Below are 27,841 nucleotides of genomic sequence, written 5' to 3'. Positions count from 1 at the left end.
GAATTTAAACTGTATTATATAAAAACTAGTAATATATGTAAAAAAAATTTAGTGTAAAGAGTTGATAAAATGGAGAATTTTTTTTTCTCCATTTTATGAACTCTTTACACTAAAACTGAAAAATTAAAAAAAGTAAATTAAAGATTAAAACTCCAAATAAAATGATATGGAGTGGCTAGGTATTTCCAATGATCATAAAAGTCAATGTTTTCATAACAAGAAGTCGGATTTATAATGTTGATAAATAGATCCAAATTAAAAATCCAAAATGTGTGTAATCCAAGTCTGTAGAAAGATTATTGGCAATTAAAATTTGATTTTCCTCTGTAAAAAAAAACTACTTGATCAAATGAAGTGATTTTTTATGAGAACTTAATTCCATAACAAGTACGTACAATATCATTTTTTCTTTTCTTTTTTTGTTATTTGATATTTTAATTTTTAACGTCTTGATTAAATTAAACAAGTACCAATAATTCTTTCTAAACTGAGTAAAACGTTTTGGTTTTTTAACTTTATAAAAGTTATCCCCCTTGATCCGTTTTTAAGTTTTTCTTGGTTACGCATGCGCTAAACATCTTGCGTTTGTGCGAAATGAGATGTTAGTAAGTAAATATTTTTGTTTCTTTCTCTTTAAATACAAACTCTCATTAGTATTCCCATATACGTGCTTGAGACCCATTACAATAGTAAAGGCTTCTTAAAAAAACAAACTAAAAACCATTCAAAGGAAAATACGATTACTTTAAGAATTTTATTTGCCAATCAGGGTGTGGAGGGGGGTAGAATTCGATCAAATAGGGGAAAGAAATTAAATGTCTACTTTTCATATTGAATTTCCTTTGGGGTCTTTTTCATTTTTTTTTTTTTTTTTTTTTTTTTTGCATTAGTAAAAGCTGTAAAAGCGAATGGTTTTGAGAGCAACGTACAACGAAAAAAAAATCAGTTCACGCCCGACTGCCTATTTGAGGGGCACGGTTCTATATGATGGGAATCTAAGGGACATAACTCCATTTTATTTATTTTTTCATTAAAACTGAAAAATTAATAAGTTATTTTTAAAAGGAATAAATGTAAAAGAAAATGTTTGTCTTTTTCTGTTTTGTTTTGTTTATCAATTGACGATTACGAAACTAACGATGTAGCTAGTTTTCATTGTAAAGTGATTTTTTTAGTAAAATTCGAATTTTTAAAGTAATATGCGGAAACAATGTTAAAGCATTTAATTAATTAATCTAAAAAAATGCCAATTAATTTGTAATATCTTTTATCTTTAATATCTTTTTATAATTTTTTTCTTTTTAGCTTCGACTCTCGTGTCAGAAGGGTATTCAATGCAAGGGACATAACTCTATTAGACTAAGTGAAATAAACACAGATTGAAGAGATAAACCCAAGTGACAACTTAGAAACGCTGAAAACGTACACAACCGGGATCAAAGGGTAGTGTTATATTCGTGTGTTACGGGCGAATATGCGTATGGTTGCAAAACATAAGACGAAATTAAGTAAATTAATATATATATATATATATATATATATACATATATATTTATTTATTTACCACAAGAAGTTAAGAAGAGGTGTTTATTACCGCAACCAACACATGAAATACTGTTGGCATCCGTTAATAGTCAGCTAGCGGCGAGAGCAAGGCAGGGTCTGGTGACGGCTCATCCGTTAAGGATGTCGTTGTTGATAATGTCGGGTATAGGAGTGGCTCGTCTGGTCGTAACGTCGTGAAGATGATACGTAGTACGGTAAATATGGGGTAATCACGAGACACTTAATTAACGGCCGTTTGTTTGGTAGTAGTAATCTCGCAGCGCCCTTTCGGTCATCCACGTGTTGCCCCTTGTTCTTTTCTTCTGCCACTTCCTTTCCCAGAAGTCCTCGAAAAAACTGCCCCGCAGATGATCAAAGAAAATCCCTTTCCTCTCCGCACTTGAGACGACAACAACTTCCGTCTCTCGCAATCACGGCAAGATCTCATCTTGTAACAGCCCCCTTAGATCTTACCATGATTCGAGACTGTTGCCATGTTGTCGTCGCCCACCTGTGTGTGCATGTTTTTTACTTTTTTTGGTGGCACATAACGAAGTCTCGGAAGCGTGCTGGGAGCTGTCCGCATGTTGATCGCTTCGTTAGATTTTGGCTTTCAGCACCACCTCCGGAACTGCAGTCATTTGTGCTGTGATGTTCCCCTGACGAAAGTGTCGGGAGACGAGTCAATGGGTGATCAGGAATTTGACTCGGAGTGGATGGAAGTGGAGGTGGAAGTGGTAGACCCCTGTGTTGTAAGTTATTTGGTCGTGGTACGAGCCGGCGGATGTGTCCGCGGTGAACCCAATCTGTTCCGCCGTTTTCATTTTTTACTTGGATCACCAACCCATTCGTTTTGGTGACTACAAAATCACCTATCCAGGGCAGGTGTGACGAGTGGGCTATTGTGGATTTTGGTCGGTGGAGTAGCACTCTGTCGCCAACCCGTATAGGGTTCTTAAAGGTGCCTCGGTTTAGTTTGGCTTCCATTTTTTGGTCAGCCTCTTTGTTTGCCAGGGCAACCCGTTGGTGCACCTGTCGGAGTAAAGCGTTTATCTGCATACCATAAGCACCTGGGTTGTTATTAACAATGTCTTGGTGGGAGATCTTTGGTAGACCGATGTGTGGTTGGCGGCCTGTGATAACATAGTGCGGGGATGCGCCAGTGGCAGTGTTGGCTGTGGCATTCATTAAGGATACTACAGATTCGAGGACGTCCATCCATTCACAATTTCTATCCTCGCAGATCATGTAGAGAGCATTCTTTAAAGTCCGATGTTGCCTCTCGATGTTCCCTGAGCTCTGCGGTCGCCATGGGCAGTGAAGTTCCCGGGTGATCGAGGTTAGTTCGCAGAAATCCTTGTAGACCTCACCAGTGAAGTGAGTTCCTCAGTCGGAGGAGACGATGCGGGGAATCTCGCAGTGACGAAGAAAGAACTGATAGAGCCCTCGAGCTGCGTCGATTGCACAGTCTCTGGTGCATGGTATGGCCATGAGGTGACGGCTGAAGCTGTCTAGAATAGTTACTATGTACCGTTTGCCCTTTGAGAGAGGCATTGAGGCAAAATCTATGTAGACAACTTCGAATGGTTTTCCTCCTTTCCTGCAGTGGCCCGTGGGCCAGTTTTGGTGCATGCCATAGTTCCCCTTGCGTTTAGCACAGGTCTGGCATGACTGGACGTATGCCTTGATATCGCAATCTTTTAATTTACTCCAGTAGCTGACTAGGTGTTCCTGCATGCGGGTAATCCCAGAGTGGTTGATACAGTCATGGGCCTGATGGAGATATTTTGCGCGGAGCTTGTAGGGTACTACCAATTTTGGTGTGCTCGTAGCGTCCCTGATCATCAGTACAGAAGTACCAGGTTCCAAGTAGAATTGATGCATGTGCTTGTTGTACAGCACAGTGCGATGGTCTTTGGGGTCGAGTAGGGTAACGTCCAGTCTGGAGGTTGTCGACTGAAGGGCTTTGATGATTTTTGAAAGTGTGTCATCAGAGTTTTGTTCTGCTGCAATACCCATGTGTTCAGCTATCTCTACAACCGGGATGGTTGATGTGGTATGAAAAGCGAAGAATGCATCGACGACCTACTTATGATGCTTGATGTTCCGAGGTGTATGTGTCTTAGGGAGTAGTTGTGGGCTCTTGATTTCGTCAAGGCACCAGGATGGGATGTAGATGTTTAGACTGGAGTCTTGGAGTTTGAAGACCTTCCCTGCAGGTGTTGAGTCTGCCGGTAATTTGTCCTTGTTGTGGCCATACCTCCAACTGAGCATGTCGTCCCAGACATTCGACTCACCTTCCACATACTCCAAAACGAATTTGTAGCATGAGATTTCCTCCTGCCATCGACGTATCTTCGTATTATTAAATACACGTTGGTCCAAGTATGTAAGAGATCGGTGATCTGTGAGGACAGCAAATGGACGACTACGCAGAAAGTAATCAAATTTGGTGATAGCCCATTTTATAGCATAAACCTCGCGCTCGGTTGTTGACCAGTTGCGCTCTGTCGTATTGAATGCGTGTGAGGCCACTGCTATGATCTTCTTCCGGCCGTTTTCATCCTCTTGCATGAGTATAGCACCGCAGGCGATGTCGCTGGCGTCAGTAGTGAGGGTAAAGAGTCCAGAGAAGTCGGGGAATGAGATGATTGGTGGTGAAGCAAGGCGTTTCTTAATTTTTTCGAAGGCTTTGTTGGCACTTTTGGTCCAGACGAATGTCCATCCAGGCTTGTTTAGTTCGTTTATGGGGGCCATCAGAGTGGAGAACATATCCGTTCGGATGCTCTCATATAAGCGTGTCTCGATGAATTGTCGAATCCATACGAGGCGTCCAATAAGACTTTGTAATTCCTTTCTCGTTGTTGGGGGTTTCATGTCTATAATGGCGCGTACATATTTGGGATCAGCCTTGAACCCATCGCTATTCACAATGCGGCTGAGGAATTTTGCTTCGGATGCAAGGAAAATGCATTTTTCCGGGTTTAGTTTTAATCCAAACTTGCGAAGAGTGATGAATAATTGTTCCAGCGCGGTTATATATTCCCCAAAGGTTTTGGCATGTACAAGATTATCGTCAATATATGATGATATATTTGCGCGTGAAGCCACCGTGTCTAGAGCATCGGCTATGCATCGGGAAAAGATTTGACCCGCGGATGTTAAACCGAAGGCTAGACGGGTGTATTGGAAACAACGTCCTTTCCAAGTAAAGGCCGTTTTATGGCGGTCACGTTCGTCGATAACAATTTGCCAATAGCCATTGCGGAGGTCGAGTGTCGAGAATTACCTGTTACCTTCGCCAATCTTGTTGAATGTGGAGTCAACGGTATGTGATATCTTGCCAGAAGGGAGCATACGTGTCAGCTCGACGGTAGCCTTCTGGTTATTGATAGTGTAAGATGACAGCGTGTGGTGGCCAAGTATGTTCTGACCAATTAGGATGGGAATGTCTGCTGTTGTGATCAATGCATGGATGTCGCAGAAGGCGGGGGAAGTACCGTCGCCCAAGGTAATGTCGCAGGCCAGCTTGCCCAAAATAGAGATGTTCCCTCCGATTCCCCTGATTCGTATGTTGGATCTGGAAATGTGTTTTCTCGCATCTTCAGGTAAGCGAGAAATGGGGATGATACAAGTTGTGCATCCGGAATCCAACATGCCCATATTGGAAAACATAATGCCATTGCTGCGGAGGTTAATCTGGGCAAGGGGGGATGGGAGATCAGGTCGGATTTGGAAGTTAAATGTGTGATGACGCTTAGTGGAACCGAGGACCCGGGAGCGAGTCATCCCATTTCGCTCGGTCCCAATCCAGTTCGTTGAAGAACGTTGCATGTTCACAGTTGTTCTGGTCACTATCTGTTCCAGGTAAATCGGTGTCCGTAGTTGCTATGTGAGCTTGAGCACGGGGAGGGTGAAAAAATGGACACCTGTTGCCCATGAAGCATGCACGACCTTGTAAAAAGTTTCTGCATACTGCCTGTTGGCCGGGGTGGCCAGTGCCTTTTTTGGCCCGGTTGTGCTTCATGTAGGAGGAGGGGCCGGTCCGATCGTTCCCATTGCCAATGGATGGGTTGTGCCCATGCATGGTTGTGTCCATTCGGCACATTTGCTTGTTCAACTCGAGTAACTGTAGCTTTACGCCGGCCAATATGTCGTTACTTTTGCGGCTATACTGTTTGTCGGAATCTGTACGGTGGCTGGCCAATAACGCATTGGTTTCCTCAGCAGTGACAATGTCAGTTTTGATGCCACGATCGAGATAGTGTTGTGCGTCGCTGGCTATACCGCCCGCAGTGTAATGTCTATCCATGGTTTTGACGAGGTGTGGATAGATGTTGGGTGCCCATGTCTTGATCTTTTCGCTCATGAGCATGGCCCCCATTAAAGAAAAGGCTGTTTCGGCCGACATCTCAGCATCTCGGTTGTCCGACCTGAATTTAGCCCTGATGTGGACTGTAGCCTCTCGGATTGTGTTTTACAGTCGGCCTGCAAAGTCAGTGAGCTTTTCTCCCTCGTTGCGCTGGAGGTCCCACGCCCTGCTCAGAGATTGAAAATTGGTCATTTGGCTACCGTGGGTGGAGATAAGGTAAGCTTTTAGTTCCTCGAACGAGGATGTGGGCTGTCTCGAGTCTTCCATCTGCTGGAAAATGCCTTCGTTAAGCAGCTGTTTTGCCAGCTTTAAAAACTCTTTCTCCAACGCAGGATATTCCCTTAACTCCGGCTTAACATTTATGGTGTAAGCCTTGTTATGGTCGGTAATAAAACGGTTTACGTCGTTACCGGGTTAAAAAATCTGCATGGATTTTGTGGCATCCCGAAGTGACTGTTGTCGTAACAAAAGTTCGTTGTGAATGGTGTTTTGTGACGACGTGTGTGATCAGTCAGGTGCAGTAGTCTGCAGAGCATCTAAAAGTTTCTGTAAGTCTGCTTGCAGTTCATCAATGATTAAGTGTGTTCGTGGGTTGTCAGGGGGTTCCATGTTGATTTTTGTTTGGAGAATTGCTTCTTTTTGTTGCATAATTAGCTCCAAGATCTCTGGCCGAGAAAGGTTGGAATAGTCCATTTTTGTTTTGCTGCACGCGTGACACCAGTGTTATATTCGTGTGTTACGGGCGAATATGCGTATGGTTGCAAAACATAAGACGAAATTAAGTAAATTAATATATATATATATATATATATATATTTATTTACCACAAGAAGTTAAGAAGATTAATATAAGTGTTTATTACCGCAACACATGAAATACTGTTGGCATCCGTTAATAGTCAGCTAGCGGTGAGAGCAGGGTCTGGTGACGGCTCATCCGTTAAGGATGTCGTTGTTGATAATGTCGGGTATAGGAGTGGCTCGTCTGGTCGTAACGTCGTGAAGATGATACGTAGTACGGTAAATATGGGGTAATCACGAGACACTTAATTAACGGCTGTTTGTTTGGTAGTAGTAATCTCGCAGCGCCCTTTCGGTCATCCACGTGTTGCCCCTTGTTCTTTTCTTCTGCCATTTCCTTTCCCGGAAATCCTCGAAAAAACTGCGCAGATGATCAAAGAAAATCCCTTTCCTCTCCGCACTTGAGACGACAACAACTTCCGTCTCTCGCAATCACGGCAAGATATCATCTTGTAACAGTAGTATCTGTTCTTCAGATGCTGCACTTCAATTTATTGTTCTCTCTCGGTGGAGAAGAAATCCTGGTAAATTTTTACGACGTGTGTCAGTGTATTATAAAACACCGCAACCTCCCCATGTTAAAAACAGTTTTCAGAATAAACACCCTCACCTCGAAAGCCGTTCTTAACACAGAGAGGTTGGGGAGGGGAGTTATTCTGAAAGCCGTTCTTAACATGGGGTGGTTGGGGGGTTATATTACGCTGGGGCAGGTCAGAAAAAATGAAGTCCTTCATGACTGAGACTATTCTTATTTTTGTGTCTTTTCTCCACGTTAAAAAATGACCGAGGTGTCTAACTTTGTCCCGTGAGGAGGCATTGTAAATAGGAACTTATTAGACGGTAGTTGTTTAGTTTATTCAGCGGCAATTTTAATTTTTTAAAAATGAATATTACAATTAATCAATTAAGTAGGTGTGTCAGAAACTTTGTGAAAAATATTGAATAATTCGACTCCCTGTCTTTCCAAGCTTATAACTACTCGAAAAATGTAATTCAAACCCTAATTTTTTTATTTTTCAATTAAAGGAGCAAAGGCCAAGGTTTTATTTAAAAAAAAAACAACAAAACAAACAAACAACGTGTTTTTTTTTTTAAAAAAAGGGTTTAAACTTCGGACTTTATTGGTAAATTTCTAAAAAAAACACTTTTTTTTTTGTTTTGAATTTGAATATATTATTTATTGATTTATCTTCAATTTGTGATACATAAAACTTTGGTGAGTAAATTATTTACTTTTTAATAGATATTTCAAAATGGGGGGGGTGAATTTAAAAAAAACGTTTGTCTAAAATATTATATTCAGTTTATTAGAAAGAGCATAAAATTTCACATTGACCCTGAAAATATCGTAAAAATAGAATCAATAGAAAAATTTTGATAGATTTTTAAAGGTTAAAACATTGAAAAATACTGAACTCGTAAAATTCAATTAATTTCATTACTATTTTTTTTTTTAAATAAAAAAAATATTTCTTTTACTTTTTATACAACTTTAATGGTTTATTTTGGAAGTATAATCCATAAACAAAATAAACAACCCACTTTTAAAAGAGAAATTACGAGTTTTTGATATTTTATTCAGTTTCGTGTTAGGAGTGTCAAAAATTCCTACAGCAATTCTGATACCATATCAATTAACCGAACAATGAATTTTAATAAAATAAGAATATTTGTTACTATTAATCCATCAAACAATGACATGTCAGCAATTTTAATAATAATAATAATAAATTGAATACAAAAATACTAAAACTGAATGTACTGTTAAATATTTGGTTCTTATTTAGAATTAAATCGATGAAAAAAAAAAAGATTACAGGAAAATCTTTATGATGTACATAAACGCCACAGAACAAACATGTCAGATTCCAAAAATTATTTAAATTTATCAAGTAGTTTTTTTTACCTTTTAGAGATTTTAATAGGAAATTCTAGCCATTACAATGCTGATATCGATCTTGACCATTCAAATTAAGTTGTCCCCCTCCTTATTTATTAAACATGGTGGATAAAAAGATAACGTCATGATTCGTCATAAAATTTAATTTTCTTTAAAAAACTACTTGATCAATTTAGAGACAAATGTAAATTAGACTGTGAAAAAATATCTTATGTAAGTTATCGAATATCTAGAGACAGAATGTGTCCTGACGAAAAACTACCCAACAAAATTTCAAAAATACGAATAAGAAAAAATAAGAATCTTTCCTGGGATTAATTGATTTCTCCAGTAGATATCTTCCCAGATATAGTGAACTAATTGAACCACTTAAAAAACAAAACAAAAAAAAAACATAAAATTTAAATGGACACAGAAACAAAAGAATGTTTTCGAAGAATTAAAAAAAGAGCCTTGACAATGAAACTTGTAATAAAAATTTTCGACCCCAAGAAAGAGAATACTTTAACAATATGTGCAAGTGTATGATAGCAGGTGCCATAAAAAGACTTCCAATCATGTAGTTGTCATGTAAGTCCTCATCGGCAGAATGCAATTTTTCTAGCATAGAAAAGGAAGCATTAGCCACAGTTTGGAGTATGGAAATGGCACAGAATGTGTTTGTTAGGCAAATAGTACCTCATAAAATTAAACCACAAGCCCCTCAAATTTTTAATCAATCTGAGAAAGGAGTTACCCAGAATAACATCATCAATCATCATGACGTTTGATTTTAACATCATGTATGTTAAGCAAAACAAATATAGATGCATTATTCAAATTAAGATTTCAGAGTAAAAATGAAGAATATAAAAATTCAAAAGATAGAATTATACATTGGATAGAGACATGCAATTTGGCTAAACATTTGGTATAGAAACCCAACAATCCCCAATACTAAACAAAATTACTTGAACGCACAAGAAAAAAATGTGTGAAGTACTTGTACTATAATGGAGAGAAATGAAGATATCTTAAGGAAGTCTAACCTAATTTAACGGTAGAAAGCAGCATTATATAAATAATGCAAACACATTGTACCTGTAGTCTAAAATGTAATTAAAAAAAAATTAATACAAACCAGCAATGAAGAGCGAACTCGAGACCTTTCAGTTGCAGATCGGGAGTCTGCCAATGGGTTAGATCTATCCTGCCCACAGTGATGGTTGGATTTCGCCTGACGGCTATAGAAAACAGGCCAATAGGTTATTCGGCGTCAGTTGAGGAGGATTGCTCTGGTTGCGTGTAGCTACGTTCATGCTTAGGATCATGTTCTATCAATTCAACGATGTTGCTCAGAATCATGTTCATTTAATTTGACGGTGTTCTGTCAATTCAACGATCTCTCTTTGGCAGACGTGAGTTCTGTCAGATGTGCATTGTATTTTCATAATACCAACGTATTTAACCACAGCATTACCACAAATTTTAAAGCAGGACATAATTAAAAGCGTGCACAATGATATCCATTGTGGAGTTTCTTTAACACAGAAGATTACAGGCTTGGTAACTGGGGTATTGTAAAGATGTTGCAGAACACAGAAGAAGATGCACCAAATGTAAGGAAATCAGAACATTTAAACAAACCAAACTAAATATGTGGACCAAAGAGAGGGTGCCATGGAGACATTGATTTATTTTTTATCTTAGTAGATTCTTTCTCAGGTTGGCCCAAAATAATAAAGGTGAGAAATAGAAAAGCTACTACTGTAAGATAATTATTGAGAACCGTGTTTGCAAGCAACACTGGAATTCTGTGAAGAATCTTTAGTATCATGATTAAGTAAACTAGTGTGCATTGCCATACAAAAACGTTCTCATACTAGAAATAGCATAGCAAACTGTAAAATGGACTTTAAGACGTTTTTGAAACAAATGCATTTCAGGTGAAAACATTATTACGTACTTACGTGCCATGTCTAAATTAGTATAAATTTAAAAAATGAACAAAAAAAAGTCCAGTAGAAAAATAATTATAAGTAAAATAATCAAATTATCAAGTTTTATCCTATGTTTTAATGTGGAAGAGTTGCGCAGTCAATTCAGTATGACAAACTGACTTATCTCCCTTACTTTTAATTAAAATCTGCCATTTCAAAATACAAAATGTTGGGCCGTTATTGTAGAAATCTAGTGCATCCTCACTGGATCCTTTTTTATAATTTTTGGAATTTATACTAATTTCGACATGACCTATCTTTTCATCTGAAATGCATTTGTCGCAAAAGCCACTATTCTGCACAAGCACCTTTGTTTTTGTATTGTTGAACAAATATTAAAAAGTAAAATTAAAACCCTGCTAGATAAATTTTAATAAACAAATATTTAAAAATGTCTTTCATTTAATATAATAAAAGTTCCAGTACTGAGACATATTATGAGAAAGGGGGTAGTTTGAATATGTCACCCTTCCATTCTGCACATCATTGTTCAGCACTGGCTGCATAAGAACAGAAGTCCTCTCACTACCCATTCTTCACAAGTACAAAAAGATAAATTACATAATGTATTCATAACAAGATGGTCATTATTTAAAAAAAAGTTTGAATAACTGTAATCATTTTTTAAAGAGTCAAATAGAAAAAGGAGCCGTTTGTAATGATTAAGAGACGTGCGCCCTCTTAGGCATATATAATGAAAGTGGTGGGCATCTGAGGTACTATTTTCCACTCTTATCTACTTGATAAATCACTCCATGTTTTCTTTTCTCGTGGCTTAGCTACCATTAGAATAGCTCAACTATTTTGATCATTTTGTTTTTAACAAAATTCTCAGTAGAATTGATTGCTGATCTGGAATCGTATTTTGGGTCCTGAAATAAAAGTTTTGTATTTTTTATGAGAACTGTTCCAGACAAGGCATCAAGCCACTTGATGTAAGAAGTTAAAGAAAAAAAAATGTACCACTTCAAGATAAAAAAAAAAACTATGATAAGCCAACAATGGCCAATGATAAGTGTTAGATATATACATTCTGACCCCAAAAAACAGCAATTCTTTCTCCTCTGTCAGAAACATCATGTATGGAATGTGAGGACTGAAAGACAAAAGAAAGTGAGTTATAAAGCTGCTGAAAGCGAACGTTCACTTTCTATTCTCCTTAAATTTAATTATTAACACCTTGAAAGTTTTATTTGTCTTGGACGGTTTTTATTCTCAATATTATTATCAACTAGTATATTTTAAGATCTTTATTTTTTTTTGTTTTGTTTTAAATTCAAAAAATTTTGTTACTTTTCTTAAAAAAAAAATACATAAAAAAATGTTTATTTTATTTTAATTTTTTTTTTGTTAAAAAAAATCTGTATATTTATATCCAATGTGGCAGCAGCAATTAAAACATTGAATTAAATTTAAATGAGAAAGTATATAAGAATTTTATTTTAGAATAAATACATGATAATATTCTGTTTCTGCACTGTGCTAGTTCATCTGAAAAGAAAAAAGATTTAACTTTTTGGAGGCGATTACATATAAACAATGAGAAAAACTTGGAAGTAAAAAAAAGAAATAACAGTTTGATTTTGGAATGGAGGATCATTTTTGCATATAAATTTAATGTACCATTATCACCCACTTTCAGACCAGATAGCGTTTAAAATCTTGGCCATTCATTCTTAGAAATCAATTAAGTAGGAGAGATTTTTTATTATAATGTTTTTCATGCTGTTTACATGGGTTACAGTTATATTTAAAACGACAGGGTACCTTTCCCAAGTGTGGCTGTAAAAAGTGTCACTTGTAATTTCTCTTGTAAACCTGATAGAATTTACCATGATTTTTGATTTAATATTTATCCTTCCACCATGGTAAAATGTGACACGTGGCTGGAAGGTGGGGATTCCAGAGGAAGAACATTCTGGTTAACAAAATCTGCCTCAGAAACCTCATCAGCATTCACTAGAAAGGGTGCCTTAGCAATAAACTAATCCTTCTCAAAAAGAGCCTGAGAGCATGAACCTCCCAGCACTGCACATAATCGTACTTCAGCCTGACAGATAAAGGTCACAAATATCAGATGGCCCAAATTCTATCAGACTGATTGTTCATGACATATCTTTGATTTAACATGAAAAGCAAATGGAACGTTGGAATTTATATTATCTTTTTTTTAGCATCAGTTCTTCATTAAGATTACAGAATCTGGAAATTTTTTTTTTGTGCTGTAAAAATCTTCAGGGCTTTTCTTCCATTGTATCTTGTTTCTCTTATCTATACATCTATAAAAGTGAAATTGTCTGTCTGTCCTGTGTGTGTACATTTCCCTACCAAACTACTCTGTCAATTTTCAGTCTGCAGACTCGATATTTGACATAAAAGGTATTGAAATTTGGGAAAATATTTTAATCAGTTTTCAGCCAGAAATTTGGCTATCAAGGGGTCAAAGTTTAACGATTTGACCTTTGAAAACTCTACCAAACTCCTCCACCAATTTTGGGTCTCAACACTTAAAATTTTTGATGTAGGTTACTTGGACATGGATCACTTTTAAATTTGATTTGAGCCTAAAACAATGTTAAGGAGGTCAAAATTGGGGTCAAAGTTAAAAAAAACTTGACCTCTGTGGTCGCTACCAAATTACTCAGCCAATTTTGGGTCTAAACATTTGAAATTTTACATAGTGTATTCAGACCTAGGGCAAACTTTTTAATCAGTTTTGGACGAAAATTTGGCTGTCAAGGGAACAAAGTTCAAAAGATTTGACTTTTGTGGTCTCTAGTCAACTATTCAGCCAATTTTGGGTCTAAACATTTGAAATTTTACATAAAGGGTATTTAGACTGGGTAAAATTTTGGCTGCCACGAGGTCAAAGTTGAAAGAGGTGACCATTGCAGACTCTACCAAACTTCTCTGCCAATTTTGTGTCTAAACACTTGAAATTTTGGATGTAGGTTACCTTGATATGAGTCAAATGTTTTAATATATGTATACATATACACATAAAGTTATTAACAGAACATAGGGTCCTGCAAAGCCGGGCTGAACTGCTAGTAAAAGATAAACTTGAACTAATTCTACAAATGCTAAAGTTTTTGTTATAATTCATGTCAAAGAAACTTCACTTTACTCTGTGACAGACATGCACAAAAGTGCCTGAAAACGGTGTGTACATGCTTTTACTAGACACACCTTTAAATACCAGAATGCACTTGCCTAAGAACTATATAAAGATGACACGCAAGTCATTCGAGAGTAACTTTGCAGGATGCTCTTGAATTGTGTTGGCAATTGTAATTATCGATGCTACTGTTAGAGTTCATATTGGGTTGTATCAACATTATTGTTTAACCTCTACATTCCATGTTTAAAAAGAATATATCCGTTATAGTATCCAACTTAAATGATTGGTTAACCATTGGCATAGACAGCTACATACTCTGTAAGAAATTCCAACCCCAAGCCTTGGTACACGCCTGAATGTGCTGCTTCCATTACACACAGAAATCACTACTTCAGTTGCTTTAAAAGTAATAGATATTTTGAAACTAAAGTCGCGTTTAGGACTGCGAACAATCAATGTAAAAGGATTATAAAAAATGTGAGAGTCATATGCTTAGTCTATCATCCAAAGTACAAGAGCAATCATGGTTCCCATGAGTTTTGGTGAATAGCAAACAAGGTCATGAACAGGTACACGTCCTCTATCTCGATCATTATCAACACGCCTAAGGTGAGTTCATCAACTACTGACAAATCCAAACTCTTTGCCAAGAACTTTGCATCAAACTCAACAATCAGAACCACCTAGCACCCAAATTTCCTTCCAAGACTAAAAGTAATCTGAGCAAAATTCACATATCTGTTCGTGATGCTGCTACACTCATCAAGAACCAACAAAGTAACTGATCCTGACAATATTCCAGTCATAGTACTTAAGAAACTGCAACCAGGGTTAGCAAAGCTGTTCAATCGATGCCTAAAGGAGAAATGCTTCCTAGCACCTAGGAAAACCTCATTAGTCTGCTCAGTATTTAAAAATATTGGAGAGCAGTCAACTGCATCTCAGTACAGACCAATTAGGCTTCTGTGTGTCATGAGTAAGTTGCTTGAATCCATGCTAGAGAAATTGTCAACCACCTCAACACAAACAATTTACTCAGTGACAAGCAATATGATTTCCATCCTGCAAGATCTATAGCTAACGTACTAACTGTAATTTCACAGAAGATCAGTGAATCTATCAATAAAGATTTCCTCTCTAGAGCAACAGTTCTCGACATATCAAAGGCATTTGATAGGGTTTAGCGTAATGGTTTACTCCACAAAATTTCCATTTATGAAACATATGAAAAATGTTTTCTCAACCATCAAATCCTTTCTCTCCAATAGGTTTATACACATAGTCATTGATGGGCAGAAGTTTGAAGCTTAAAGTATCAATGCTGGTGTGCCTCAAAGATCCATCTTAGGCCCAATTCTCTTCCTTATCTTCATCAGTTATCTCCCAAACCACATTCTAAATTCATTTGTCAACATATATGCAGGCAATACTATCATCTATGGCAACACTTCAAAGGCCAGCAACAATCATAATCTCTCTGAGTAACTCTACTCCGACTTTGAGTATGTGTTACAATGGGGCAAAAGATGGCTGGTTAATTTTATTGCATTAAAAACAAAACTTATATCTTTTCACCACTAATGCTCTGATCCTCACTTAGCTCCAATTGATATGAATGACTCTCGTCCCAAAAAAGCAAGTTGGACTAACCTGAAATGGAAAACTCGGTTGGACCAACACAACAGCTTTTATAGTAGTTTCATTAGTTTAAATAAGTCCACCCTTTTTTGGCCAATTGTTGCTGTTCTTTCATTTGATGTGGACACAAAGTAAAAGTAGAGAAAAGGCTAAGAACAATTCCATGTTTTTTTTTTTTTAGTATTGCTGTTCCTGTGGAGAAACAACACAGTATTTGACACAACTCTTTTATTTCAAGAACTCACTCGATTTCTTTCTTAAATTTATATTGAAATTTATTCTTGTGTCATTTTGTTAAATGTATTATTTCCTTTTTCAATTTTTACAATGTTTAATAAACTTACAACATCGATATGAAGCGTCAATCTTTTCATTAAAAACTGAACAATAACTACAGTTACATTTTGGTAGGTTAAGCTTTCAGACCAGCTTAGACAAATAATTAGAATGTTGAGTGTTTCATATTTTGTTCATTCTTTTGTGTGTATTAATGTTGAAAAACTAATAAAAACAAAAAAGAAGCATGAAAAATGTTATATTTTAAGATTAATATTAAAAAACAAATGTAAATAAATTTTAAATAAGAACACAAAATGTCAGAAAATAAAAATAAAGAGTTGATAAAAGATAAAAAGTTTACATGTAAAAAAGAAAAAAAGGTGCATTTTTTTACATATCAGAAAAATTTTACTAAAAAGCTTAGAAATTAATGATCGTTTTCAAAGAATAATATTGAAAATCTTAAGTCTTTGTATTGATGTTGTTAAAATCTTTTTTATATTTGCAGATTAAAGTATCATAGAAACAGATTTCCAGATTCAACAAATCAAAGAAAACAAAAACTTGCATCCATATTTTGAGATAATCAAGAAGACATTATTTTTGTGTGAAACACAATGATTAATATCTAAGCATTATTGTAGAAAACATGCAGAAGCCTATCAAGGAAACATCATTTTGTCAGCAATCATCTTTGCCAAAACATGAAGAGAAAGAGGGAGGAGGAGGAGGAGGAGGAGCTAAACGCTATTCGTGCAATATTTGTGGATCATCATTTTCCCAGAATTCCACACTAAAAACACACATACGTATTCACACCGGGGAGAAACCGTACTCGTGTCAAATTTGCCAAGCTGCATTTTCGCGTGATTCAAGTTTGAAAAAACACCTGCGTATTCACTCGGGTGAGCGTCCATATTGTTGTAATGTGTGCGGCTCGTCATTTTCACAGACTTCGAATTTAAAAAGTCACATGCGAATTCACACAGGCGAGCGGCCATTTTGTTGCAATGTGTGCGGATCATCATTTGTCGAGAATTCACATTTAAAAAATCACAAACGAATTCATACTGGAGATAAACCGTATTCGTGCAAAGTTTGCAACTTGGAATTTTCACGCAATTTTTCACTGGAAATGCATATTCGAACACATACTGGTGAAAAACCATATTCTTGTAAAGTTTGTGGATCTGCTTTCTCACAGAATTCGAGTTTTAAATATCATATGCAAACACACACTAAGTGAGAAGCAACCTTAGTGTAAGTTAGTGTCCCCAATGACACTGAAAGGGAAAAGATAACGAAATACCAAGGTCTTATGTATAAGACATGAAAAGAAACTGGAATCTTAGGAAGATCTCCATCATTCCAGTTATTATAGGAACAACTGGTCTCATGAATGAATTGCAAAAACTACCTGGCAAATATACCTGGTGAACCAAGTGCAAGAGAGATTCAAACAATTGCACTTAAAGGGACAGTCAGAATCTTAAAAAGTTGGAGTTTGGCATCCAGTAGGATGCTCCATCTCCAGCTTGAACAAACTGAGGAGAAAAATAACAAAAATCGAGAAGAGACAACAAAATAACAAGGTCTTATGTACAACATGAAAGAAACCAGTAATTATAAGAGAAACCAGACTCTGTGATAGAATTCAAGTTTTAAATATCATATGCAAACACACACCAGCCATAAAGGGAACAGTGTCTATTCTTAAAAGAGCCCTCGGATATAAATTTAAATCATAATGGAATCAAGTGTTAGCTCCAAGAGGGATTAACCCCTTGATCTCTTAAAAATTATCAAATAAAATTTAAAAAAAAACACATTGTCATATGCACAAGCCCGAAAGAACTGCACTCATTATTGATGTCACTGTCCCAAATGGCTATGGCCTTAATAGAGCTGAACGGAAAAGATAACAAAATATCAAGACCTAAAAAATGATCTAAAAACAACATGGTCTCTTAAAGAAATACACATTATACCGGTTGTGATAGGAGCAACTGACCTAATAAAAAAGAATCTTCAGAAATACTTGGAAGTAATCCCTGAAAGACTGAACTGTAACAAAATTGTTAGCAGCCATAAAGGGAACAGCGTCTATCCTTAAAAGAGCCCTTGGATATAAATTTAAATCATAAATGAATCAAATGTTAGCGCCAGGAGGAGTTATCTCCCTTGATCTCTTAAAACTAACTGAAGTAAAAACAAAATTTTAAAAATAGTCACAGTGCTCCATGACAAAGATATACAGGCGGGCAGATACATAAAAGATAAGGCCATTAAACCAGACATTGTAATATGAAACAAGCCTGAAAGAACTGCGCTCTTTATTTATGTCACCATCCGAAATGACTATGGCCTTAATAGAGCCGAACAGAAAAGATAACAAACTAGCAGGAACTAAAGATGATTTAAAAACGACATGGTCTCTTACAGAAATCAACATTATACCAGTTGTGATAGGAGAAACTGGCCTAATGAAAAAAATCTTAAGAAATACTTGGAAGCAATCCCTGGAAGACCAAGCTGGCACGAAATACAGAAAGCAGCCATAAAGGGAACAACATCTATTATTAAAAGAGCCCTCGGATGTAAATTCATAATGAAATCAAGTGTTAGGACAGAGCCCCTTGATCTTTTAAAACTACCAAAAGTAAACTGAGAAAAGATAACAAAATACCAAGGTCTTATGTACAACATGAAAAGATGGTTCCCCTCCCGTACCTAACTTTCACAAAAAATTTTTCTAGCTGAAACCACTATCAATAATTTCCCTCAATCTTTATCTGTGCCTCAACCTTAATGTGGATTCCATGAATAAAGCTTCTTTCAGAGAATTAATCACCTGTTCAACTCTCTTCTGTTGGTTTGCTTTCCACCTGACTACAATAGGGTCATCTTCAAATCCATTGTAAACAAGTTCTTGATGAGCCGTCCCCTTAAGTAATCCAATTTATCAAATTTCCACTCCTAATGATTACTATGATATTATCCCATTGACTACCGTATACTGATTAACCCTTATTCTTGAGTGGCCTCCTCCCGACCTTCATAAGTTTTGACTCCTTCCTAAAAAAAGAAAAATATATCCCATCATTCCAGTAATTATAGGAGGAACCAGATTCTGTGGCTCTACTTTCTTACAGAATTTGAGTTTTAAATATCATATACAAATGCATATAGATTGTTCGAGAGAGAACTTGAAAGCCTACTAGACATTATCCTCGAGTGTCTAAGGTCTCTCTGTACAGGGGTTTGTCAGAACAATCTGGCATGAGGATACTTTTTCCATAGAAGTAAACCCTGACCAAATATTCAAAATCACATAGTATTCGCAGCCCAAATAAGATCTCCTCACTACGGCTACCCCACAGCTTTTTCGAGGAATGGTGCACCTTCTCCAAGTGATATTACCTCAAGTAATAGAACGAAGCTGGATACTCCACCAGACTAGATAAATTCTTGTCCTGGAATCCAGTAAGACCATGAGACCAACATGAAAGATATACTACAACGTATAAAAATGGTTAATTGGGGAGAGGAAAATATGTTCTCAATTTCTTTACTAACTCAGTGCTTGAGAGATAAAGAACTTTAATGGAACATTCGAATATTTATGTATCTCATATAGAGTTCAAGTGTTAGCCCCTGGTTGTGGGCCCCTTGATTTCTGAGAACTTCGACTGAAGTAAAATAAAACAATATGAAAATTGTTCGAAATGACTATGGCTTTATTAGAGCTGAACAAAAAATATAAGATATCAGGATCTTAAGAATTATTTAAAAACATGGTTTCTGAAAGAGATCAACATTATTCGGGTTGCAATAGGAGTAATTGGCCTAATGAAAAAAATCTAAAGAAATACTCGGAAACAATTCCTGGAAGACCAAGCTGTAATGAAATATAGATAGCAACCATAAATGGAACAGCATCTAATTTTGAAAGAGCCATTGGTGTAAAGTGGCTGTTATGCTCAAACCATGTTCATTACATTTCACACCTCTCTTGGACCGTCACACTGTCTGGTACTGTCGCAAAGGAACAAACTAATAAAAAAAAAAAGGAAAGAAACAAAAATCCGACTTGGCTTCTTTTTTTTTTTTTTCTCTGTTTTAGCAAAAGGCGTTTATTACTGTTAGTCTCCAAACAATGCCTGTTTCTTGCTTTTTATTTTTTTACTATTTCGTCTGCCGATTAACAAAACCCTGCCATCTCAACACCAGCTTAAAAGTCTCTTGCCACCACCGCAGGGCCACAAATCTATCTCATCCGGCACACATTTTCTTTCTTTCTTTCTTGTTTTTGCATTTTTACCATTTTTTTAGTAAAAGACCTGGTTGCTGCATCCAAAATAAATATATAATGTAATGTCACTGGAACAAACAAACCAAACAGGAAAGAAATTCAACATTTTTTAAAAAGTGCAAATGAAATGCATTTATTTGTAGTTCTTTCAAAATAATGCATTTCATTATTTTTTCAAAGTTATTTCACACACACATGCTTTAAAAATGTCTCTCTCCACCCCTGACCTCATGCTGACCATAGCTAGCCATTTCTTGCCTTCGACTTTACATGTCCATCTTCCTCATGCTAATTTATGTGCATGCTTTAACAACTGCTACTGCTTCTAATCCCTTTATTAGCCGTCCATCCTTTTCTGTGACGCAAGCTTGAGGACACCTGCTAATTTGCATACATGCTTTAATAACTGCTGCTGCTGCTGCTAATCCCTAATAGATAGCCATCTATCCTTTGGTTGCTGCTGATATTTTTGCATGCACTCATACGTGCTTTATTACATTGGATATAAATTCAAATCGTAATGAAATCAAGTTTAAGCTCCAGGATTTCTTAAAGCGAATTGAATTGAATTAAAATAAAAAATGAAGAGAGAACTTGAATACCTACTCAAGTGTTTAAGATTTCTCTGTACAAGACAATCTGACATGAGAAAATTCCAAGTAAATCTTGGCTAAATACATAGTATTCAAAGCCCAAATAAGACTCTCTCGATTTGGCTACCCACACTTATATGAGGAATAGTGCACCTTCTCCAAGTGATGTTGCCTTTAGTAATAGTAAGAAGCTGGGTACTCCACTAGACTAGATGAATTCTTGTACTGAAATCCAATTAAACTAAGTGACTAAAAGAAATATATATATATCTATAACATAGTTAACTGGTCAATGAGAGAAAAATTAATATTACTAATTTTTTCTTACATAAATATCATATGCAAACACATAGCCAAGCAAGTTTGAATGCCTGCAAGACACCACCATCTTTGATCTTTCTGTACAGTGGTTTATCAGCAATCTTGTCATGAGGATAGTTATCTTTAGAAATAAACTGTGACCAAGTTTTATGACTTGGAATTTCCTCTGAAATTTTCTTTGGGGAAAAATCGTATTCTTTTAAAGTGTATTGCTCTGCTTTCTCACAGTATTCGAGTTTTAAATATATGGAAATACACACACAGTCGATAGATCAGGGCTTCAGGAATGATTTAAGGACGACATGGTCTCTGAAAGAAATAAACATTATACCAGTTGTGATAGGAGCAACTGTCTAATGAAAAAAAAATCTTAAGAAATATTTGGAATCAATCTCTGGACGACTAGGATGACAAAATATAGGGATAGCACCTATTCTCAAAAGAGTCATTGGATATAAACTGAATGCATAGCAGGATCAAGTGTTAGCCCCAAAAAGGGCACCCTAATTTCTTCAAACTAACTTCCAAACTAAAATATAAAAAACCGAGAGAGTTTGAATGTCCACAAGCACCACCCTCTAATGATTTGATAGCTCTGTATAAGGGTTTATCAAGATATTCTGTCATGAGAACATTTCCCTTTAGAAGTAAACCATGAATGAATATTAAAAGAAGAATAACAGTATTTGGCATTAAAAAACGGTTTCAACAGGAGTCATATAAGTAAAGTAATAGCACACATTCTTAGTGATGCTACCACAAGTAACACTAAACTGGTTACTCTACTAGAACAACCCAATTCTGATTTTGGAATCTGATAAAAATTGCAAGAAATTGTAAATAGGTAAACTGTCAATTTGGAGAGAATAAAATAATTTTCTACCATTTATTCAAGGTTTGAGAAGTGGGGAAGATTCTTAAGAGCTGAAATATAAATGTAACATAAAAAATGAAATGTTTTCTTCTGTGTCATCAGAATTAACTCAATTAAAATTTCAGAAAAGTGAGATACCATGTTCTTGTAAAGTGGGTATCTTGGAAATTACACAAATCTGATCCATAAAAGCATAAATGTACACAGGAGTGAAGCTAATTGTGGCATTAGAATAAAGAATCTACAGTAAAAATTTTAAATATGCTCATATGCAGATATGTAGAATCATGCGAATCCTCTTGATAATCACAAGCTCCAACGCTTGTTTGCTGTTTTTCTTCTTCTCCTTCATCTTTTTATTCTGGCCGTGTTCCCTTGGCAGTCGTGAACACTTGTTTATAAGTATAAAAAACAAAATAATGCAGATACACAAACTCTGGTACATGTGTATAAATTGGTACATGTGTATAAATTGGTATGAGTGATATCTTTATGTAAAAAGACCACCAAATGGTGTTGCTCACGTTTTAGTTAAATTCCAGTATATCAGCTAAGACTCAACTGATATAATTTGTCTATCAAAGCAACTATTATTGTTACTCAGTCATCAGCTCCTACCACAATCTGCTAAATTTCTGCTGAACTCAGTCTGCCTACTGAATTATTGCAGGGTTCTTCCCATACTGCAAAACTTCCTTAAACAGCCCTGACTCTTAAATGTATTAACTTATGGCCAGAAATCCTATGTCCCATCTTTTGTCATTGTCACTACTCCCTCCTCTGATTAATAGAAACTAATATTTCCATGCTTGCCCTCTCAGCCACTACCCTGACTACCCATCTTACTTCCAATCATCTTTGTAAACCATGATGTTTTTGCTCTGGAAAGGAAACCACCCATAGTATTACACCTTCCATACCAAACTTCTCATTTATTACATAAATTATAAAACCAAAAATCATACAATCATTAATTATACACAAATCATATATTTACATTACATAAGTTGTAAACCAAATTTTATATTCAGATTACACTAGCGAGGGGTACCCGGCGTTGCCCGGTTGCTTTTCGGTGTGTGTGGACGGGCGGGGGTGGGGGTGTTAATGAAAACCTAAGAATAAGTGAAGTAAAAAAAAAAACAGAAAAACGAACGTTAAAAAACCCTGCTATGGGGGAGGGGGGGGGTGCCCGGCGTTGCCCAAGTGTTTGGAAGGGATGAGGTTGTTAATGAAAACCTAAGAATAAGCGAAGTAAAAGAAGAAAACGTAAAAACGAACGTTAAAATTTAAGCAGGGGGTATCCGGGGAGGGGGGGGGTAATCAAAACATCGAAAAAAAAACTAACATAAGGCAAACAAACAATGTTAAATGTAAAAATCGAAAAAAACAAAAAAGAAAACAGAAAAACAAACGTTAAAACAAAAAAAAAAAACATGTGAAAAATGGCTTAAATAATCCTGTTTCGATATTAAAATTAAAAAAATCGGTGGGTACCAGAGTGTTTTTGGGTGTGTGTGGTCGGTCGGGGGTTTTAATGAAAACCTAAGAATACGCGAAGTAAAAAAAAAAAAAACAGAAAAACACGAACGTTACATGAAAAATGGCTTAAATAACCCTGCTTCAATATGTAAATTTAAAAAATAAAAAAAATCTCACACCACAATTCGAACCCAAAACGTTTAGATAATGACGCAACGTTCTAACCAACTGAGCTAATACGACATACATGAAATTTAGTCAGTTCTTCAACTATTTAAACTAAATCAGGTCATGACGTCATCTGACGCATGCGTAGAACCGGTCGTCATCATGAGAGGACGGTTTTTGTTGATCCCCCCCCTGTAGAAAATTGTCGATTTCGGGGTGAAAAAATTAACGTTTTTGGCCAATTTTTCAGGCAAAGGATGGAGCTTCAATATGATACCAAGTTTGTGAATTTTTTTTCTGTTTGTCGAAAGTTTTTAGTGGACACACAAACACATACATACATACAAACATACATACACACATTTTCGCTTTTATATATATAGACTAGCGAGGGGTACCCGGCGTTGCCCGGGTGTTTGTAGGTGTATGTGAAAAAAAAAGCGTACATACATACATACATTTTCGCTTTATATATATATAGATGAGTTAAAAAACAGCAGAGACATGACAGTCAAGCTAAAACAAGAACAGAAATTCAGCTGTGTGCTCTCTGAATTAGAATCACAAGGGTACATTTAATCCTGTTACTAGCAAAAGAATATTTGAGTATCCTTAAAAAATACAACAAAGTAATTCTTTTTTATCAACCTCCTATCCACTGATAATACTTTGTGATTTCGTCTTCAAAAAACTGTAATGAATGAGACTGGTCGCAGACCACCAAACAGCATGACCTCCTTTTAAGGAAACTCTGAGTTTGCGAAGTGTTGTGGAGCTTCATCATTATATCATCATAGATGCATCAACTCTACACAATTACAAACTTTTTCTTCCGATAAAGATTTTCTTCACTGAAGCAGGAGTGAACAAATTTTTTTTATATGTGCTCGTAGACACGCTAAACGTGTGTGGCGAACATCAATAACGTTATTGTAGTGACTGAATTGCAAAATGATTCTTAAAAACACTAAAATACAAGTGGCTAAGATTGCTTACACTGTTTCCATCTCCTTTTCATTGGAGTTCGCTTTCCTCCTCACTCCCCAAAGCAAGAAAATTTTGACATGGACGAATGAATTCAAAAATATTTTCAACTAATGGAAATTTTTCCAAACCTCAAAAAGTAACACCTATACGTGAATGTATTAAGCCAGTAAGAACTTAGAAATTCTTATAAGACCTGGTTTGAGAGATACTTCACCAGCCGATCAAACGAAAGGAGCCCAAGGTCTACTCAACACCCCAGCTAGCCTGTGGCTGAGATGGCAAGGCAAAAGAACTCAATGACTCACACATTCAGCCTTTTATCACTTGCGCACTAAAAGAACAAAGGTAATGTACACGCATACACAATGTCATGCTGCCAAATACTCAAATACACCACACATATTCATACAATGAACATTTTAACTATGAACATTGACTATCAGTACAGGAACTTTTTATATTCTTATTTCTTATATAAAAATATTTTCTTATAAATTTTTGTATTTTTCTATTTTTCATTCATAAAACTCTGTTTATGTTTTAGGTTGCCATTGTTATCTGGTAACCTTTCTGTTATTTCAATGTTTCATTGGATTTTCATTTTATTATGTATGATCCATATATATCCTTCAATTTGTTCCTTTGCTAAAACAAAATTTTTTACCCCACTCATATTAAATACTGGTATGGTTCTTGACTATACACAAAGATTCGTCAAGAGGGTTTCTACCAAAGCCAGGCATCAGATTACACTATGCTGAAATGGCACAGTGCATCTATCATTGGTCAAAATGAGACTGACTTAAGCATGAGATTCCCATTTCTCAATCGATACTTAGATGGTATGAAAAAAAGGGTTTGGTTGAGAGCCACTTTCGTCTCTAGGAATGGTGCAGTCAAGACACATATTTCCAAAATAAAGAGAAAATGAAAGAAAAAGATTGAAAGAGCGAGAGAAATTCCAGTTATATAAAAGTGTTTGGGGTGTTTATTTAGAATTACACTTATTTTGGAAAACAAAAATAATGAAAAACTTTTATGGTGTACCTACTTGTCATGGCATGTAGATATTATATTCCAAAAATCACAAAAATTGATCAAGTAGTTTTCTTTTTATTTAAGAAAATCAAATTTTGCGATTTTTAGCGATCAAGTATTTTTAGCAGCCATTGATGAGCGGTTGCTTCTGGAGATATTGTTAAAAGAGAGCTAACCCGGGATAACTTTCGAATCCAATGTAGTATGACAACTCACATTAAACAAATTAAAAAATTTTTAATTTTTTTTTATTTAAAAAAAAAAAACTTGATCAAATTATGTGATTTTTGGAAAATGGCATTTTCGATCCATGACGAGTATATATAAAGATTTTTCTGCATTTTCTTTATTTAAAATTTTCATTATGCGTACAAGTCTAAATAACCACCATTTTTTTATGTGAGGGGATTAGGGGCATGCCAATTAATCGGTAGGTAATTGGCCACTTTGCCAATTAATCAGAAATTGACCAATTGGCCGATTAATCAGCTATTTAATTACTTTTCTCTTTCCTATCAAATTTAAATCATTTCATCAATGCCAAGTGACTCATCAGATAGCTTTAACACATTAACATAGTAACTTAATTTAACTTAACATTTAATTGTCTGACCACTATTATGTCATTTTACCTTTATTAACTAAAATTACAAAATACAAAGTACAATTTCTAATTGTTAAGTGGATATAATTAAACAATTAGATAAAGAAAAGAAATTACAAACCAACTCCAAAGTACAAATTGTAATTCTTTAAGTGACTAACTATAGGCTGAAGTTCTGCACCTGCTGCTGCTCTACTTCCTCTTCTATTCTTGATGCCTGCCGCCTCTTCTCTCATAGTCTCCTCAGCATTTAAAGTTGAATACTTTTAAGTTGTAATGTAAAAACATGAAAGTTTCTCTATTCTCAGGATGCAACGTGTTCCTTATAATTCATACACATTACTACCTGTACTAAAGAGCCTGTCATTCTCTACAGATGAAGGTGGTGCACTTAAATATTTTGAAGCCAGTTTACTCAGCAGTGGTAAGGTCTCCTTTGCCTTCTTCCACCACTGAAATGGATCATCACCTCTTTCGAGTAATTGTAAAGCTATGTAATGGTCAAGTTCTATTATGGACTTAACCATAAGGGATTTACTCCTTTTGAGTTTAGATTGTGATTCTTGTATTTCTGTTGTAGCTGCAGTCTCTAGGTTTAACTCAGCTTCTACCTGGTCTTAGTTTTGATTCGTTACTGTAAGCTAATTCATTAACCAGGCTTGAAAGAGATACAGTTTTACTTTCACTTTGATCTTTTTGGCCCTCAACATTGAAGAAATGTATCCTGCTGATTGTGCTCCATAATCATCAGTAGAAAGTAGATGTTGAATCCAATTTTTAGTGTTTTCCATGTCATTCTTTTGAAATTTAAATTTGAATCTTAGATCTAGAAAAGTAGACACGCAAGTTTTTATCATTTGGACAGGAAGAAAATCTTGTTTCCATTGATTAAATTGTTCAACAGTGGTAAGGATTCCATAAAAGTCAGAAATATCATAATTAGATTGGATAACTTTTGAAAGAAATAACAATTAAAGAAATAACAAAATAAAATTGTTGGTATTATCATCGATATGGTTGAAGTTCTGGGACTTGCTTCTTTGGTGATTTCTTCAAATGGACTCAGTAACTGAATAATTTTTTGAACAGGTTCCCAATGGTAAGTTGTTAAGGTAGGAATTTTATAGTGTCGCAAATTCTCGTATGAAAAAAATAAACGAATCTCCTCTTAAAAAATTCCGGTTTGTGTGAATCAATCTGCTTCACATATAATCCATGAAAAAAACTTTTCTGATTAATGTTTCCTAGATAAAAAATATTCTGTTCTGAAAAGCAGCGAAGTTCGTTTACTTATTTTAAAACTGGTAAACATTAATCAGAAGGAGTTTTTTGGGCATTCAATGTAAAGCAGAACAGTCTGCAAAAACAAGAAATAAATCATTTGTAAACAATCACAGCGTTAACTTGAACAAAGCCAATACAAAAATAAAATAATGATGGTAAAAGAAAAAAAAAACTACTTTTCAGGGAAATTTTGGAAACTCATTTCTTAACATGTGGAGGAGAGGGTGTTTTTCCAACTAGTCTGTACTTTCACCTAACAATTTGATAAACAATACAAAAGTGATTTGTGCCACAAGCATTAAAGAAGGACCACTGAAATTTTTTCTCTGTGTGTTTTTGACTGGGGAAGGGGTTGAGGGAACCACCTTAAATGGATGAATACGATCAGTACGAAGCGAAAAATTCAACAGAATCGCAAAGAAATATCAATTGTATAAAGAACTCTATCATTGAATGACATGCAGTTCTCTCTTTTATTAAAGTTAAATTGATGTTGAATATGTATGTTTACTTAATTAAATCGCCATGATAAACAAAGTGGAAA

The 27,841-nt window shown here is 35.7% G+C and overlaps 1 long non-coding RNA gene across 1 annotated transcript; it reads left to right on the top strand.

The window, feature by feature from the left end:
• Positions 1-503: 503 nt before the first annotated feature.
• Positions 504-17,472, top strand: LOC145284907 (uncharacterized). Its single transcript, XR_013868904.1, has 2 exons — positions 504-605; positions 16,143-17,472. It is a non-coding gene; the product is annotated as an uncharacterized LOC145284907 (long non-coding RNA).
• The last annotated feature ends 10,369 nt before the right edge of the window (positions 17,473-27,841 follow it).

The sequence above is a fragment of the Euprymna scolopes genome, chromosome 9 (genome assembly GCF_053919585.1).
Source record: "Euprymna scolopes isolate OS-2025 chromosome 9, ASM5391958v1, whole genome shotgun sequence".
In the NCBI taxonomy this organism is placed as follows: Eukaryota; Metazoa; Mollusca; class Cephalopoda; order Sepiida; family Sepiolidae; genus Euprymna; species Euprymna scolopes.
This window is presented reverse-complemented; position numbering and strand designations above follow the sequence as displayed.